The sequence below is a fragment of the Pinus tabuliformis genome, chromosome 5_2 (genome assembly GCF_031772625.1).
Source record: "Pinus tabuliformis cultivar Carrire ecotype Pingquan chromosome 5_2, CPIR1, whole genome shotgun sequence".
Classification (NCBI taxonomy): Eukaryota; Viridiplantae; Streptophyta; class Pinopsida; order Pinales; family Pinaceae; genus Pinus; species Pinus tabuliformis.
Window position 1 is genome coordinate 235583446 of NC_142306.1, and position 18338 is coordinate 235601783.

Here is an 18338-nt window from a genome sequence, read left to right on the forward strand (position 1 = left end):
ACTCTGACGCTTCCTCGGCAACGGCGCCAAAAATATGGTGGGCTCCAGTATTGTAGCAATAATGCTACAACTCCTGGAGCTTCCTTCTCTAATTTTATCAACCCGGTAGTTCGTAACAAACTTGGAAGCGACGGTGCTGTATGCACAAGTACTAGCTCTTGTCTCAGCTGTCACTTGGTCAGCTGGCACAAGTCCGCTAGGGCTCAAGCCAACTTCTATATGTTCTCGGAAGAAGCTTTTTAAGTGATGAACGAAAGCTACCTCAAAGGAAATTAACCTATTTTGCAAGAATGAACTGAAAGCCAACAAAGCATGGAAACCCTAGTAAACCCTAATCTGACCAGCTTAATCCTTACGATGCAATGGTGGGAATGCAACTTCTAAAAATGATGCCATTACTTATAGTGAGATGAGATGCATGAGTTTAAACTACTTTCATCTGAAGAGAACATGTTTTTGTATTTTTGCTCAAGTGGTTGGAGTTATGATGACTGTGCTTCTTACTGGGTCTTGACTGTGCAGGTGTAGTTCAAGGAGAGGAAGGCTTGGGAAAGGTCAGGAGGACTTTGAGAGGTTCCAAGGGATCCCTAACATCATTCCACAGAAGTTCACAACGTTCAGGTGCCTGGCAACCGTGTTTGCAAACTTCTACAAGATGTCTACAGGGGATCCTACAGGAAGCTCGGGATTTCTACAGGAAGTCTGCTACCTTCTACAGGATGTTCTGCAGTCGGAGTTTTGGGTGATGGAGGAGTGAATGAGCTGTATGGGTGGATAGGTAGGATGAGAGGGGAGCTTGTGATGGCCTATGGACAGAGAGATGATATGGAGAAGGGGTGTGTCAAGCTGGTTGGTCGATAGAAGGGTAGAGGCAAATGGAAGGCCGAAAAGATAAAACAACGTGGATAACAGAAGAGATGGTGGCCAAATGATCTAACTGGGAGGTAAGGAGATGGCTTAGGCATGGCTGAGAAGGATAAGGACGTGATAGAGTGGTGTTGCGCAGTGTAAATGGAACAAATCACCTCTGTCTTGCACAAAACCGAGAATTCATCAACCTATTCTAACTGTTGTATTAAAAGCCAAAGAACAACGATGTGAGTTAAGAGAGAAATCGTGCATGGTGCTGAAACAAGGAGTTATTGCTCAAGATCTAAATGCATGGACACTTCTACCAATGGAAATATGACTTTAAAGCTTGCATGAACATGTAAGACTGCGTTTCTTTGGTGGTTGGCACGGTCTACACTCCCAATCTCTAAACAGAGGTGGAAGTGAGTGTACGATCAACCTTTTATTGGAACTCTGATGAATTCTAATCCTCCTATTCTAATCTAAGCTGCTGAAAGCATTTTATCCATAAGACTATCCTACTTAATCACATCAAGAAATTCAAATCAGCAGACTATGTTTTCCAAATGCATGTCAAGGCAAAGAAATGAAATGTTGAAAGGAAAGACAAGTAAAAATACAAAGAAAGGAGGCCTATTGCTCTCAGGTTGGGCCCAAACCTGAGAGCTATAGCTGCTCTAAGAACTCAGAATCGAACTCAAATCTGCCTGCCTTTTATTAAAAGATCATAATCACAAGTCTAACAACATGCCAAAAATGTCTTACAATGAGCAAAACAGAGCTATAGCTCGTGATTCAAAATCTGCAACAAATGTTCAAAAGTCCCCATCGAAGGCTACAACCTCAATATTTATACATTATGAGGGCCAAGTTGGACTCCTAAATTAGTGGGGCTTGGCTGTCCAACTAAAAGTAAACTGCTGTTCCTGTAGAATCTGTTGGCTGCCTTCTAGCTCGGTGGTGATAGCTGTTGGAGCTCGGAGCTGGGGTGGAGATCACGAGGAAGGTCATTCAAGGCTATGGACAACCTTCCTTCAAACCCGCAATGCCACCTTGGCTGTCTCCTTTCCTCCATCTGCGTGGTCTTTGCTCCATTTAATGTCAAAAAACCTAAAATAAACGTGTATTAGCCACATAGGCATAATGACTGCCCTCCTTCCTACAAATAACATGAATATACTAAGAAATGATGCATAAGCGATAAAAAATGAAGGGTTGAGCAAGGTAAGTAGGCCAAATGAGCCCAAAATGTTACCAAAATTTGGGGCTCATCACGCGTGCATGGTATCAGTGGACTACTCTTTTGAGTAGATCTTATTATTTGTGTTCTTCCCATGTTTCGGGGATGAAACATGCTTAGGGGGGTGGAAGGTTATGTACCTAGGGGGGGTAATATGGGGTACCAAGGGAGGTACCCAAGGTAATAATGTAATAATGGGATGGGCCATAGTAATAAATAAGGTGGTTAACCCATGTCATGTAAGGGACCACAATAGTTAATAATAATGTAATGGGCCCATGGTATTAGTTGATGGTATGAGGGAACCATGGTAATGACCCATGGTATTGTATGTATGAGGCCTATATAGAGGCTAGAGACTCCACATGGAGAGATATGAAGAGAAGTATTATTGTATGAACAGGCATATGGCTTGTGGAGTGTTCTCCTTCCTTAAGGAGTGAATGTATGGTGTTGCCCTACCATAAGGGTTTTGATAATAAAGAAGAATTTCTATCTAATTTGATCTTGTTATTATTGGGTATATTTGTTATTTCTCATATATTCTGGGTTAGATCTACAACACTTGGTATGAGAGCTATAACAAGTGATATCAGAGCTACAACAATTGGTATCAGAGCACTTTCTTGGGCACCAAAGTGCTCTGATACCAATTGTTATAGCTCTAATACCACTTTTTATAGCTCTGATACCAATTGTTGTAGATCTAACCCAGAAATATATGATAATATAAAGAAACCCAAGAATAACAAGATCAAAATATAGATAAGTGCTTCTTTATTAATCTCAAGACCCTTAAGGTAGGGCAACACCATACATTCACTCCTTAAGGAAGGAGAACACTCCACAAGCCATATGCCTGTTCATAGAAGAATACTTCTCTTCATATCTCTCCATGTGGAGTCTCTAGCCTCTATATAGGCCTCATACATACAATACCATGGGTCATTACCATGGTTCCTTCATACCATCAACTAATACCATGGGCCCATTACATTATTATTAACTACTTGTGGTCCCTTACATGTCATGGGTTAACCACCTTATTTATTACTATGGCCCATCCCATTATTACATTATTACCTTGGGTACCTCCCTTGGTACCCCATATTATCCCCCCTAGGTATATAACAACCTCAATTTTGACAAGGGTTTCCCGGTTGTCCATCTCTGTAAGATAACTGGAATTGACTCGGACCTAGGGAACCCCTGTTTTAGTAATTCCTCTGGAGCTAGAGTCATGGTAGGAAACTTCTTAAGGGAGCCCCACAATAGAGAAAAAACCCAACAATAGCCATAGAGCATAATGAAACTAAAAAATAATCCTCTATCACTCATCAACCAGAACCTAATCTCCGCAAAGTGAAATGGGGAGAAAAACCAAGATTGGAATGGGAAAAGTAGTTTCCAAAGCCCTTGATATCCTCAGATCAAATCCCAAGAGTATATGGATGGCCTATTGAGGAACAAGTGCGGGAAGAGGACGACAGCTGGAACATGAAATATCACACAGGATGGTGCTGGGTATGTGGTGGTTGCGTAGAGGTGAGTCATCCGGTCCCTCGATCTAAGTTGGCACCTCGGAGTGGGTGATCCATTAATGACCAATTACTCCAGATAACCAAAGTGTACTACATCCTATGTTGTGAATTTAATTTAAGATTACCATATAAATAATAAAATCCTCCGTATGAATGAATAAATCTCCACAACGCTTGACGAAAAAGTAAATTTAAGTACTGAAGATGCATTATTAATTATCAGAGAATGGTTGTGAATTTATATAGTTGGTAAATCCATATGCCAATATGCAAAAAAAATTATTTTTCGGTTAGTGATAGTATGGTTATTTGTGACAAGTGGTATCAGAGCCCAATGTTCAACACTGTGGCCTAACTAGGTAAACTAATTATCAATATTGCTACTGTGCATAGAGAAAGAGAGAAAAAAAAGAAAAAAGATGCGGAGCAGAACCGAACCATGAGCAAGGGGCCATGTACTGTATATAGAAACAAACCCAAAAATGTGGGTATAGCTGAGAGAGGAGTCTCGACAGGAGAATGAAACATTGTTGGAGACAATGCAGCAACTGCAAGAGAGAATGAACAACCTTAGGGATGATAATGAAAGACTCTGATGGGAATAAGAGAAGATTTGAAAAAGTATATCAAATTGACAAAATCATCGGGTACCCAACCCTAGTACAGGAAATGGGGGCCGCACAGAGATAGTTCACGATGAGGATTACCATGAGGAATCATAAGAGGGACATAACGATGAATAAATAAGGTTAGGTAATGCCTCCTCGACAGAGGTCCCAAGAAGCAGAAAATAGAATTGCAAGGAGAATTTAAGAAGATAAGGCGTCCGGTGTATGATGGAGAGGTTGAGGAAGCCATAGAGGCCTGACTAATTAACATGAATAAATATTTTCAAGTATGTGAATATGATGATAACATGAAATCTCGATTGGCTATTTTTCAGATATAGGAAAAGGCCACCCTGTGGTGGGAGGAGGTCAAAGCTGTCTGGGAAATTAATGATCCAAAGGTCACATGGAATGAATTCCAGAAGTACTTCAAAGACAAATATTTAACTGAATGCTTCTACGATGAGAAGGCAAGAGAGTTTCATGATTTAAGGTTGGGGCTGCTGACCATTGATGATTTTATCACTAAATTTATGTCCCCGCTAAGGTACATTCTGTACCTTAGGGAGGATTAAGCCAAGATACAACATTTTATTAGCAGCTTGTCTATGTTTATGAAGGAAAAACTGGAGTTTGATTACCCAAAAACTATGGATGAAGCCATTCGAAAGGCTTGAATTTGTTACCAACAGATGAAACAAAAGGGATAAGCTAACAAGGGGGGGCTGAATAAAAAGGGGCAAAAGAACTCGCAGTACTTTCGAGGAATGAGATTTCTCAACGTCAAGAATACAAATCGGAAAATGTAGATAAAAGTGGTTGGAGGAATCAACGGAGAATGGGAATGGGAAAATAGGTTGAAAACAAACAATCCGTGGTAGTAGGTCGACCAGAGGCCAACCAACAGCTGAAACCCCCTCTGTATGTTGGAAATAATACTGAGAGGGGGGGAGGCGAATCAATATTATTATTAAGTCAAATTATTTTTCAAATTATACAAAGATTTGTATACGCTACTTCCGTGAATGAAAACAACGTGTATACACAACTATGACTAATGAAACTCGCGTATAACTTCCACACTTATAATTTAATTTATTCTTTAGATGTTGATCATTAATCTGTGCGTCAAAACCATATAACAGTAAGCAGGAACAGAAAAGTAGAGCAGACAGTCACACAAAAGAACACAAGATTTAAGGTGGAAACCCAATGTGGGTGACAACCACCTGCTGCAATATGTCTCTATCTTCTTTCAATTAGAAACTACTTTTTACAATGATTCTGTATTGGTGCAGTATTATACCAGCACACATGCTTGAACCTACAGAAGGCTACAACCTTCTCTCGTTCTCCAGCTTCTCTTGGAAGGGAGATACAACCCCCTTAGCTCTTGTACTAGCTGAGGTACTAGTACGTAGGTGCTGACCTACAGAAGGCTTCGACCTTCTCTTTTCTTCCAGGGACCATGTTTCATAAATTTTCAGACTATATCCATGTATATAAATCAAACATTAAGTATATCTGCATTAACCAAACTCCTTTGTGCAAACAAATACTGAATCAACCAATAAATTCTCAGAATGCTGTAACCAGAAAAATAGTACCAGTAACCAGACACCAATTCTGAACCCAGAACACTTCAGCAATAAACAGAAGCAGCTAAAACATATTTCGAGAGACATACACTACTTCACCCATATAAACCTGCGTACTACGTAGATATTCCAAAACCAACCCATGTATATGTAGTCTTCACTTGCTTAACTTGCGTGTATACGCGCCTCTTCTATGTCAAACCTGCGTACAAATCTATAAAAGATAATTTATCCTTTTACTTAATCAGACATCAGTTATACCCAGATTATCGGATTTATAGATCTAATCATGCGCCAAATATAATAGATAAAAATCACACAATGATACTACTATTCAAGACTTGAGATATTGACCCATCAATAGATCTTAACCATCGTGTAATGCTCAGGTTCCTCCTTGATTCAGATCCAGCTGTAACTCACCAACCAATCACCAGTATTCCAGATCTTGCTTCTCTCAATATATTCAACATATAAGTCGATACCCTTGCCAAATGATCTCCTTCCATTTTTATAGTCTTAGGCCTTACTCAAACCATGGTCCAAAGCCATTTAGAACTAATACTAGGGACCCAATACTTGGGTTCAACACTTTAAATGCAATACCAAGGACCAAAACCATAGGTTCAAATATGTCAGGCTAAATACCATGGACCAACCATAAGTTTTCCCACATGTACGCACTTTTCTTTGCATGAAAGTGTGTGCATATATATATACACCTTTTTATTGGTACAACCGTGTGTATACACGATTTTGTTAAGATGAACCTGCATATACCTCATTTTCTTTCATTCTGAGAGCTTGAACTATGATTTTCCCTTTGAGTGAGTGGCCATCAAGGACAACACCTATGCCATAGTGCCAAACCTGTGCCATAATGCCAACAATCTCCTCCTTTGGACTTGCTGGCAACCCCAAGTCACTCAAAAACATTCTCCCCCTTTATCACCAAGGGCAAAGGGTTATGGTCCCCCGAATACATGTTGAATCCTCTGCTCTGCTGTGCTGTCCATGCTACCCCTGACTGTAGGCAAGGTCTGCAAGAAGATTATCTATACAAGAAACATGACTTTAAAAGACCTTCCTATCACAAAAGGCTCATACATACATCCATCTCCCAACCATGTGGAGATTGACTCGTCCACCCAACCAAGTGGGGATACACCAGAAGTTTACACATGACAAATAGGTACATTAAATCATTCATCCTAGGCAAAATAGGTTGTTACATGACCTTCATAAAAGAAATATAAGACATAGAGACAAAATATCTACAACAAGACTCTGACAGATATCAACACTAACATCAACAACATTTGTCAATCATTATTCAGACCAGCACCCATGTTCTCCTTCTACACTTGTTCTACCTGAAATCAAACCAACTGTGAATTTGAACCAAGATCTTCTAAGATAATGCCAACATTGTAGTGTTGGGGTTGTGGGGAAACTAATTATTTCAAAAATTTTCCTTACCATGCTCATATGGAGCAAGTCACTAACATTCAAGAAGCCTCTACGGTTGGGGATATAGCTAGAAATATTCCACAGATTAATGCAATCTTGGACAATGGCCATGGTGAATATCAACCTATGATGATAGAGATGGAAGGTAAGTTATCTAAACATTCTATTTTCATTTTAATTGATCCAGGTGCAAGCTTGAGCTACATTAGCCCAAAATTAGTAGAATTAAGTAACTTACCAAATATAAAATTTAAAATCCCTTGGCTAGTGCAACTGGCTACTGGGACCAAGCGAAGGGTTGTTGCTAAAGTGGTAAATTTATCCTTAGAGGCAGTTGGGCAACAAATCGTAGCTGATTTGAATATTTTGCCTTTGGGTGCATATGATATACTGGTTGGAATGGACTGACTAAAGAAACATTGGTTGATAGTGGATTGCAAAGAGAAAACTATGAGCTTCCATGGAGAGAGCGATGAGAGGAAAGAAATTCAAGGAATTAAGAAAGATTTTAAATTACGACCTATCACTGCTAATCAGCTAGGAAAGTGCAACTGAAAGGGCTACCAAATTTATGCAGTGCAGGTGGGCTATACATATTATAAGGAAAAACATTGATTTCACCATAGAGTTAATTCTAGGTGAAATCCCAGTGTCTAGAATTCCATATCATATGAGTGTGCCTGAATTAATAGAACTTAAAATACAGTTACAAGAACTACTTGAAAAAGGTTACATATGACCAAGTGTGTCACCTTTGGGAGCCCCTGTATTATTTATACGCAAAAAGGATGGGACACTACGGTTGTGCATCAGTTACAGACAATTAAATAAGCTAACGATTAAGTATAAATATTCACGGCCTAGGATTGATTATTTGTTTGATCAAGTTAAGGGGGCCAAGGTGTTTTCAAAAATTGACTTAAGATCAGGCTATCATCAAATACGAATTTAGGAGGAATATATTTACAAGGCAACATTGAGGGCTCGGTATGGGCATTATGAATTCGTAGTGATACCCTTTAGGATTACCAATTCCCCTGCCACATTTATGAGCTTGATGAATGGTATATTCCATCCTTATTTAGACAATTTTGTCCTAACATTTATTGACGATATTATCATATACTCCAAAAGTGTGGAGGACCATGAAAAGCATTTGAGAATCGTGTTGCAAATGTTGTGGGAAAATCAGTTATATGCTAAATATAGTAAGTGTGACTTCTATCAAAATTAGATCCAATATCTAGGCCATTTCATTTCAGTGGAAGGAATTGCAGTTCACATTAAAAAGATCAAAACCATCTTGGAATGATTTGTTCCCAAGATTGTTTTCGATATTTGATCCTTCATGGGGTTAGCTAGATACTATCGTCGATTTATTGAAGGATTTTCCAAAACTTCTTACTTAATTACATCCCTGCAAAGGAAGGAAAAGGTTTTGAAGTGGACGACAAAGTGTCAACAAAGTTTTGAACATCTGAAACAATTATTGACTTCTGCTCCTATTTTAAAAGTAGCAGACTATGAAAAAGAGTTCATTGTTTACACGGATGTGTACCAAGAAGGTCTCGGGGGGTACTGATGCAAGATGGGAAATTCATAGCCTATGAATCCCACAAACTAAAGGACCATGAGCAACGATATTCTACTTAAGATTTGGAACTAATTGCAGTAGTGCACGCCTTGAAGGTATGGCAGCATTATTTGTTGGGTAAGAACTTTTTGCTAATGAAGAATCATAGTAGTTTAACGATTTTTTTTACCTAGCCACATCTGAATGCTCGTCAAGCAATATGGACTGCTTTCTTCAGTGAATTCAACTTTGATATTAAACATTTTAAAGGCAAGGAGAAATGAGTGGCTGATGCATTGAGTAGGAAATTATATTGTATATATGAAGTCCACTACAGTAGGGTGGAATCAAAAATTCTTAGAGAAAGTGGAAGAAGCTGCCCACAATGAACCTGAATATAAGTTTTTATGGAAACAAGCTAATCAAGCACAGAAATTGGGAAAACAATCTGATTATGGTTTTAAAAATGAAGGATTTCTAAATTTTGAGGGAAGAATAGATGTTCCTAACCATAATTATGATAAACAATTTATGTTAGATGAATTTCAAAGGATCTCGTATGTTGCCCATCCTAGGTATCAGAAACTATTTTCTTCAAATAATTTTTTTTTCTTTTGGCTTGGAATGAGAAGAGACATCACCGAATATTTGGAAAAATGCTTGGAATGCCAACAAGTTAAGGTGGAACACCAACACCCTGCTAGGTTGCTCCATCCTCTCCCCATTCCGGAATGGAAATGGGATAATATTACACTGGATTTTATAACAAGATTTCCCAAAACCAGAAAATTGCATGATCCCATCATGGTCATGGTGGACAAGTTAAGTAAGGAAACTCACCTTATACTTCTGAAATCTACGTATAAAACAATTGAAATTGCTGATATTTTTATGAAAGAGATATTTCGACTTCATGGTATACCACGAGTATTGATATCTGACAGGAATGTGAAATTTACCTCTGCATTTTGGAAAGCTCTATTCATGAGTTTGGGGACTCAAATTCAGTTTAGCACTGCATATCATCCCAAAACCAATGGACAGACTGAACGGGTGAATCAAGCGATGGAGGATGTGTTAAGAATGTAATTAATGCAACAACCAATGAAGTGGGAGGCATATCTCCACTTAGTTGAATTTTCTTATAATAATGGATACCATGAATATCTGGGAATGAGCCCCTTTGAGGTATTGTATGAGAGGAAATGTAGAGTAACTACCAACTAGAATAATCCTAAGGATAAGTTGGTATTAGGACATGACATGCTCGTGGAAATGGAGCAAATAGTTAAAAAGGTGCGTCAGAACCTAAAGGCTGCCAAAGATAGGCAAAAGATTTACGTAGACAAGAAGAGAACCTACCAAGAATTCCAAGTGGGAGACCATGTCTATTTATGAATTAAGCCTAAAAGAAGCACCCGCGGTGGGGTAGTTGCACTAAATTGGCACCCAGATATTGTGGGCCCTTCCAAATTCTGGAACGGATTGGATGAGTAGCTTACCGACTACCCCTACTTGCCCACATCAGGATTCATGATGTGTTCCATGTGTCATTATTAAAAATATATGTCTATGACCCTAGGTATGTGATTACTTGGCAGGATATGCAGGTAAATCACATAATGAATTAAATTTCAAAATAAAAACATTGATGATGTGATTTATATTAATACCATCAATATTTTGGTGCAGGTTAAACCAAATAGAGAGTTGTTGATAGAACCTCTGAAAATCCTAGAGCAGAGAGAAACATTGCTACAGAGGTGAGTTATTGCCCAGGTTAAAGTGCAATGGAAGCACCTCAACCCAGATGAAGCTACCTGGGAGGATAAATAATTTATGCGTGAAGCATATCCAAACTTGATTGAACAGTTTGAAATAAACATCAAGGACGATGTTTCATTCGAGAGGGGGAAAATGTAACACCCAAAGCCTATGAGTTACATGAGGTGATTTGAATTGATTAATTTTCATAAGAATTAGGGAACAACTTAATAATAAGTACATTTGTTTTGTTAATTAAGTTGTTAATAATACATGACTCTATTTGGAAATCATGGAAGGAACCAAAACAAATTTTCCAACCACTAGACAGTTAAGGAGGAAAATAGCTACTCCTGCTCCTTGAGAGAAAGGTGGGGCGGGGGGGGAAGGAAAAAAAACACACAGGATGCTATGGAGAGGAAGGAGAGAGTACTCACAACCTAAAGAATTCTTGAGCTGGACATTGTGCCAGTGGAATATTTGAGGAAACTTCCCATATTTCCCTGAACTGGACTGCGTAGTCTCAAGGTTTAGAGGGAAAGCCTATAATCTCTTAACTGTCTGGGGTAAGGAAGCTCACGGGGAGTCTGGACATTATTTCCAAACTCATGGTTGGGTGGACTGGTACCCTCAGTGATTTCTCCCATCAGAGTTAGAGCATATCTCCGATAAGTATTTGCATAACACAATGATTATTTCAGACAGATGTTTATGCTATTAATTGTTGAACTAAATAATAATTTCGTTCAGTACCATTGCAATACATTGTTTATTTATTAAGAATAGGGAATATTCCTGAAAATAATTATTATGATGGTAATTCTGTTATAAAAAAGAGTTGTTTGGTCATTGTAAAGTTGCATGATTTGAAAAGATTGTTGTAAGTCAAGTTGCATGGTTTAGAAAGATTGCTGCAAGTAAAGATTGCATGATTTTGAAAAGATTTCTGTAAGTTAAGTTGCATAATTTAGAAATATTGTTGTAAGTAAAGAGTGCTTGATTTAAAAGAATACTGGAAATGATGGATTCTAGAATTGTTATGATAACTATGAATGCATCTAGGGTTAATAAATATTGGAAGCTAATGACCCAAAACTTGCTGGAAGAGTAAACCTACGAAGGATTGCTCAATCCCGAGGCTTTACCTGAGAAAATAAAAGAAAAAAACAGGAAAATAAAAAAAAATTCCTAAAGTACCAATTCACGAATTTTGGAGGCTCAATATAACATTTGTTGAATTTGCCTTTAAAAAATATATAAAGAAAAATCAAGATTTATGGCTAACCTAACCCAAATTAAGAACTGTCAATCAATTTGTTTGACGAGTTATAAAGAGCAGTTCAGAGTAGTTTTTTTAAAAAGGAATGGTGATTCAAATCAGTATCCAAGCCACACTAGACTGTAAGCATGCAGTATGAATATGGAAACAAAAAATATATATATGAATATATAACATCAATATATACATCATAAACGTAGTTTCAACAACCAGTTTCACATTGAAGTGGTAACTAACAGACAAAACCCAGTGCTAGGAGATAGTACTTGGTTGAAACATAAAATAAAACAAGATTTCATTGTTTTTCCAATGTCACAGATATAATTGCTGCGAATTAGTTACAAACGGTTCCAATAGTTAAGAGAAATTAAATACAAAAGGGTAACCCTGGCTCGAGAGGTGGAGCGCAGCACCAGAAATCCGACAGCACTGAGAACAATCTTGCTAGCAACAGCTACGTGCCTTAAGCATAAGCCTACTACCATAGGAAGCACTTGAGTTAAGAAAAATTGAAGAGCACCTATATATGAGAAAGTGCACAAACCAGGAAACATCACTGTGTCTCTGCACAAGCTACCAAATACCTGAGTAGGCTCTACCTGCAACAAAGAAAAAAACCCAAGGCTAGTAGATAGCTAGGGAATGGGATTGCTTAAAATAGGAATTGTCTGGAGGTCTTACCAGTGGGATGAAAACTCTTTGTTGCAAAAAATCTTGAGATCTGTAATGCAACCAATATGACAACCATGTGTAAGTATTATGGAAGGTAAATCCAAAACCGAAAAGAAAAGAGTGATTAGCTGAAATAAGAACCTTACCTCAAATTTGACAAGGGTTTCCTGATTGTCCATCTCTGCAAGATAACTGGAATTGACTTAGACCCAGGGAACCCTTATTTTAGTAATTCCTCTAGAGTTTGAGTCACGATAGGAAACTATTTAAGGGAGCCCCATGACATAGACAAAACCCAGCAACAGCCGTAGAGTAGAATGAAACTCAAAAACCCTCCTATGTCGCTCATTAACCAGAACCCAGTCTCCGCAAAGTGAAATGGGGTGAAAAACCAAGATTGGGATGGGAAAATTAGTTTCCAAAACCCTCGGTACCCTCAGATGGAATCCTGACAGCAGATGGATGACCCGATGAGGAACAAGTGTGGGAAGAGGATGACAACTAGAACATGCAAGATCGCATAGGATAGTGTTGGGTATGTGGTGGTTGCATGGAGGTGAGCCGTTTGGTCCCTCAATCCAAGCTGGAACCTTGGAGTGGGTGATCCATTAATGACCGATTAATCCAGATAACTAAGGCGTAGTACATTATATGCTGTGAATTTAATTTAATATTCCAATATAAATAATCAATTCCTTCATATGAATGAATAAAGCTCAACATCCCTCGAAAAAAAAGTAAATTTAAGTACTGAAGATGCATTATTAATTATGATACAAGGTTACCATGCACATACCCACAATATGCATAAAAATGCATAAATACAATTTTCCTAGGTATTTGACTCTCAAAGGAGTCAAATCTTCCACCATACAATGGTTAAGGCCCTTTATAAAAATTTCCTTTCTTTTGGAACCCAATTACCTGGCCAATACGTCCTATCGAGAGTTGAATCACCTATAAATAAGACTTTATTAAAGCCTTCTTTTAATTTCTTCCTATTAGAACCCTTAAAACCCTTTACAACCTTCAATCGATGCTTAATTCCTTTATAAATCAATTACAAAGGAAATCCCCGCAAAAACATCCTTTTCCGCCTTTTGTATGGCTCTGTCACATTTCCCAAGGTTTAACATCATTGCAATCGCAATCGGGTTCTTCTCAGGTCATATATGCATATGCGCCTCACCACCTTCCGATATGCGAATTCCTTTTGCTATCGGCTGCATCACTTTAAAATAAATATAAGGAATAACAGAAAGCCCTACTCTAAATATATATATCAAACCTCAAAGGTTATACATTTGTGTATATAAATATATCGCGTCCGCACTTAAGTCGCTCCACTCCTCCGATAGGCCCGAACTCCGATTAGCGATCACGCCAATCGTCGATCGCTTTGTCGCTATCAGCGTATCACATATGCGCTGACTGACTTCTTCCACTTAGAATCGTCGATAATGCGATTAGCGATAAGATCTGGACCGTTGATGTAAATCTTGATCCGATGGTCCACACTTAATCGCATGATCATGATTGCTCCATTTCAAAGGTTCGTTCCGATGTCCTCAAAAGGATTCTATCGATGTAACTTATTCCTATCCATTGATCTAACTAATCCAACAGCTGCTGAGCATCAATACTTCACTTCTCGCTCTTCCCTTTACTTGGGTTTTTACGCTATTTTTAGCGTTGTCCGTGGCTCACGGTTTTTTTAAAGGTTCTAATCCCTTGGTTTTTTTAATGCACGCTTTCTCTTGAGCTATCTCCCTTGAACCCTTTAATGGATTCAAAGGTTCCTCACACTTCTCTATCTCTCCTTCTCTTCTGTGGATTCCGCAGAACTCGCCCTACATACATATTTACACAGAATGGTTGTTAACCCTAAATTATCATTCTACATGTGAATAACATAGTTATACAAACTGGAATCAAATCATTGGACATATATATAAAAGAAAGATTACAAATCAGGTTATTCTATCTCTCAGCCTAATTTTGTTTCACATTAGTGGCCTCTATTTCGACTCTGCTCGTAGGCAAACAAAATCTCAGCTATCTGCCTAACCTTTCTCTCACCTGTCTAACCCTTGAATTATATAAAAAGATCACAATTTATACAAAAGTAGATTCATGAACCAATTCTGGTTCAGATCCAGAAATCTCTCACTCTATCCTAAAGAATCTCTTCAACTCCACTCTTTCCTAAAAAAACACTAAATCAAGCTTTTCAATTCCTCATATCCTATTCAAACCAAATAAATCTAACGTTCTGGCCTGATCTCCACAAAGGGAGGATCAATCAGCCACTAAACCCTTTTTCTCAGAATAAAACATTCTCACACATTTAAATAATTAAAATTAACTAAACTCTTGCCTTCCAACCCTTTATTAGTCACACCATGTGACCATCCCATCACATTAATGACTAGGTCTAAATGCTCCTAGATCAGAATCCCAAGGTTGAAATATTTCATGGACTCATGTTCATGAGTCTTTCTACTTCCTCTATTGTAAACTTCATCAGATTTCATTTCTGAACTGGCTACCTGATCCCTTTCATTTGCAGGTGTATTTACTGCCTCCTTTGTTTCTCTTGGGTGCCAAACTTTGTGTTGTGGATGTCTTTTTTCTCTGCATTCATAAGCATCTCCTTTGCATAATGTTTTGGTGCTAATACCCTGTATAAACACCTCAAACAACATAAATCTCTGCTTCTCTATCTGTTGTTGTCTTGTCATCATACCAATAGAATTGATCTCCATCTTCATGTATTTTCTCTTGTCCTATACCTGACTATTCCTTTTGATTTTTAACTCGATCACCAGCATCTCCTTATGTCTATAAACCAATTTCTTTATGTTGTTCTATATATCCTTCCATCTTCCCTTGATTCGCTGACTTTGACAATTCTTTATACTCATCACCTTTGTAGTTTTCATCATCCACCTATCCAATAGCTTAAGTAGAGTTCTTCCAATCTCAAAAGAAGATTGGGTTTTGGTTAATACAAAAACATATAACCTTCCAACTATATATTGTTCTCTGGCTGCAAATACTTTAATTATTGAACTTTGTTCAATTTCCTCCATTTTCCTATCAAACTTAGTTGAATTGTTCAGCCAATTTTCCAATTGCATCCTCAAGATAAACTCTTGACATTTAAGTCTTCTTTGTATTAAGAACAAAATATGTCTGTGGATTGTACTTCCAAATCCCATGAAATCTTCTTCCCCTTTTGCAAAAACTTGTTTAAGAGCTATGCCAACTCTCCTTCATCTATTCCAAGCTTCTAAGTCAACTCGTTGCTTACTCTCATCTTCTTGTTTCCATAAGGAAAATTGACTTTCTGTAGCTCTAGAATTTACACCTTCCTTCATATTTATTTGTGCAAACATATCACCAAGAGTAGTTTTTCCTTCACCCTGAAAATCATATTCAACAATCAATAATTCAAAGTTAGAAAATATATTACATTTTCCATCTTTGTCCTCATTAATTCTGCTCCATAAGTTTTCTCATTTGTCATCCTCTTGATGTATATATGACATTTCAAACTTGTCACATTGTCTTCTCTTGAAAAAATCTTCTTTATCTTCACTTTGTTCTGAATGCTGTCTAAGTTTTGAATTTTGTTCTCTACTCTTCTCCTTGGTCTTCCTTCCTTTCACACTCCTTTTCATTCTTCTTGTTCCTTCGTTACAAACCTGTAAGCCATTGAGTTGTCTTTTCCATTCTTCCTTTGTTTCAATCAAAATATCTCAATCTCTGAGTTTAGAACCTAAAGTTATTTTTGTTTCCATACAAGAAACAAAATCACCATATACCATAGGTTTTCTATTCCACTGTTGAATCCCTTTCACAACAGTAAAAATTACGGTAAACACCATGAATATCACCTTCCACTGTTCCCCTGGGTTTCTCACTAAATATGGATTATTCATAAAAGCATCCTTAACTTCATCCTATAGGATTGCCTGCCTATTTTCAGTTTGTTGTGTACACTCACCTTTACTCTTTTAGCAATTTTTAGAGATAACATTGTCTTCAATCTCCAGCTGTGCATCAGTGTCTACCAACCTCTCTTTGTGTTCTTGCTTATCCTCTTTTCCTTTCTTCTTCATAACCTTGAATGGATTGACTGTACCTCCTTGGGTTAAATTTTCTTTATAGACCTTGGTTCTACCATTTTCGATAATACACTCTTTAGCAAGAGTCCTCTCCATTAATGATCCATTATGTCCTTTCAAGATAATTTCTTGTCCATTAACTATCAATACAAGTTCATAGTTTTTGAATAAAAATTAAAGAGATAATTCCATTACCTCAAGTGTTTGTGCTACATATTCACTCTTGTTCACTCTTTTCATAAGGTCGTATTCATACCTCTTTTCTACTTCTCGCTTGACAATTTGCAATTTCCTTTTGTCTCCAGAGTGTCTGCCATATTTCTGCCAAGTCTTACTAGATTCATCATCGTCATCTCCTTCAGTAGTCTTCAACATTTGTCCATCTCCAGTATCCTTGAACACATGTTTAGCCAAGAATTGTTATATTACATCCATTTCTTCTAACAATTTCATTTCTTTAGTAACCAGCATAAATATATCTTCTAAAGGTTGTTCATCACCTGCATATATGCGCAAATCATTAGTTTTAAAAATAATAGGCTCCTTTTTCTTTGATGTTTCAATCATCACATCTCTATGCTAATTCGAACTTGTCCAACAGTTCAAGAAATCATCAATGGTTTCTTCCATAGTAAGGTAAACCTCTTGCTTGTGTCTACAATAGCTATCTTCCATCTCTAACTCAGCTGCTCTGAGTTCTCCTCTTAATTGATATACTTTCTCCTCTCTACCTGTTTCTGCAACAACTCCCACTTTATCTTCTTTCTTTTCATATTCCAACCATATATTTGGTTTCCTTCACATTTTTCTAGCAACACTATCATGTTATCCATAATTATCTTCACTTCTGTAATTTCTCTGTCAAATACCTCTTGACTCATATTCTCTCCTTTGCCTTTTTCCTTGGCATCCTCCTTTCCTCTGCTGTGGCTTCTCTCTGAACCCCTACTATGACTATCAATAGTCATTTCCTCATTATCTCTATGAGCTTCTCACTCACTATGAGTTGCACTAAGCCTCTGCAACAAAAAGTCCTTCATGCTATCACTTACCTCACCAATCCCTTCTCTGGACCTGGTCTTTTGGCAAGCACTAGTTCTCTATCTCTGGAACCTCTTGAGCATTCTTCTACTCTCTTTAGGCTTGTATCCGCAACTTACTTCCTCTTGAGAACATTGTAACTGTTCTCCCTGTCCAACGTTGAGCTGGAATATTTGGGTTCACTGCCACTAACACAAATCCTATCTTTCTTTACACAATCTGCTACTGTGTGTTGCTGCTATCACTCTCTTCCCTTATAAAAACAATTCAAATGAACCACCCAAAATACAACTCATGTCTACTGATCTATCTCTTTCATCTTTTGCTGGCTAGACAATTCACATGCTACTTTACCTTTCGCTGTCTGCACTTCAATCCTTCTTTCAACCAAATTTTTGTTCTTGCTGAGTACATCCATATTCATTTTCTTTCCTTACAATAGTTTGCTGTAATTTCATTACCTCCATTCACCTACACATACCATTAAAGCTTTAAAACTTACGAGATCCTTTCTAATCCTAGCTTCCTCAAATCCCTTTTCCATAGTGACTCTTGAAGGAACCAACTGAA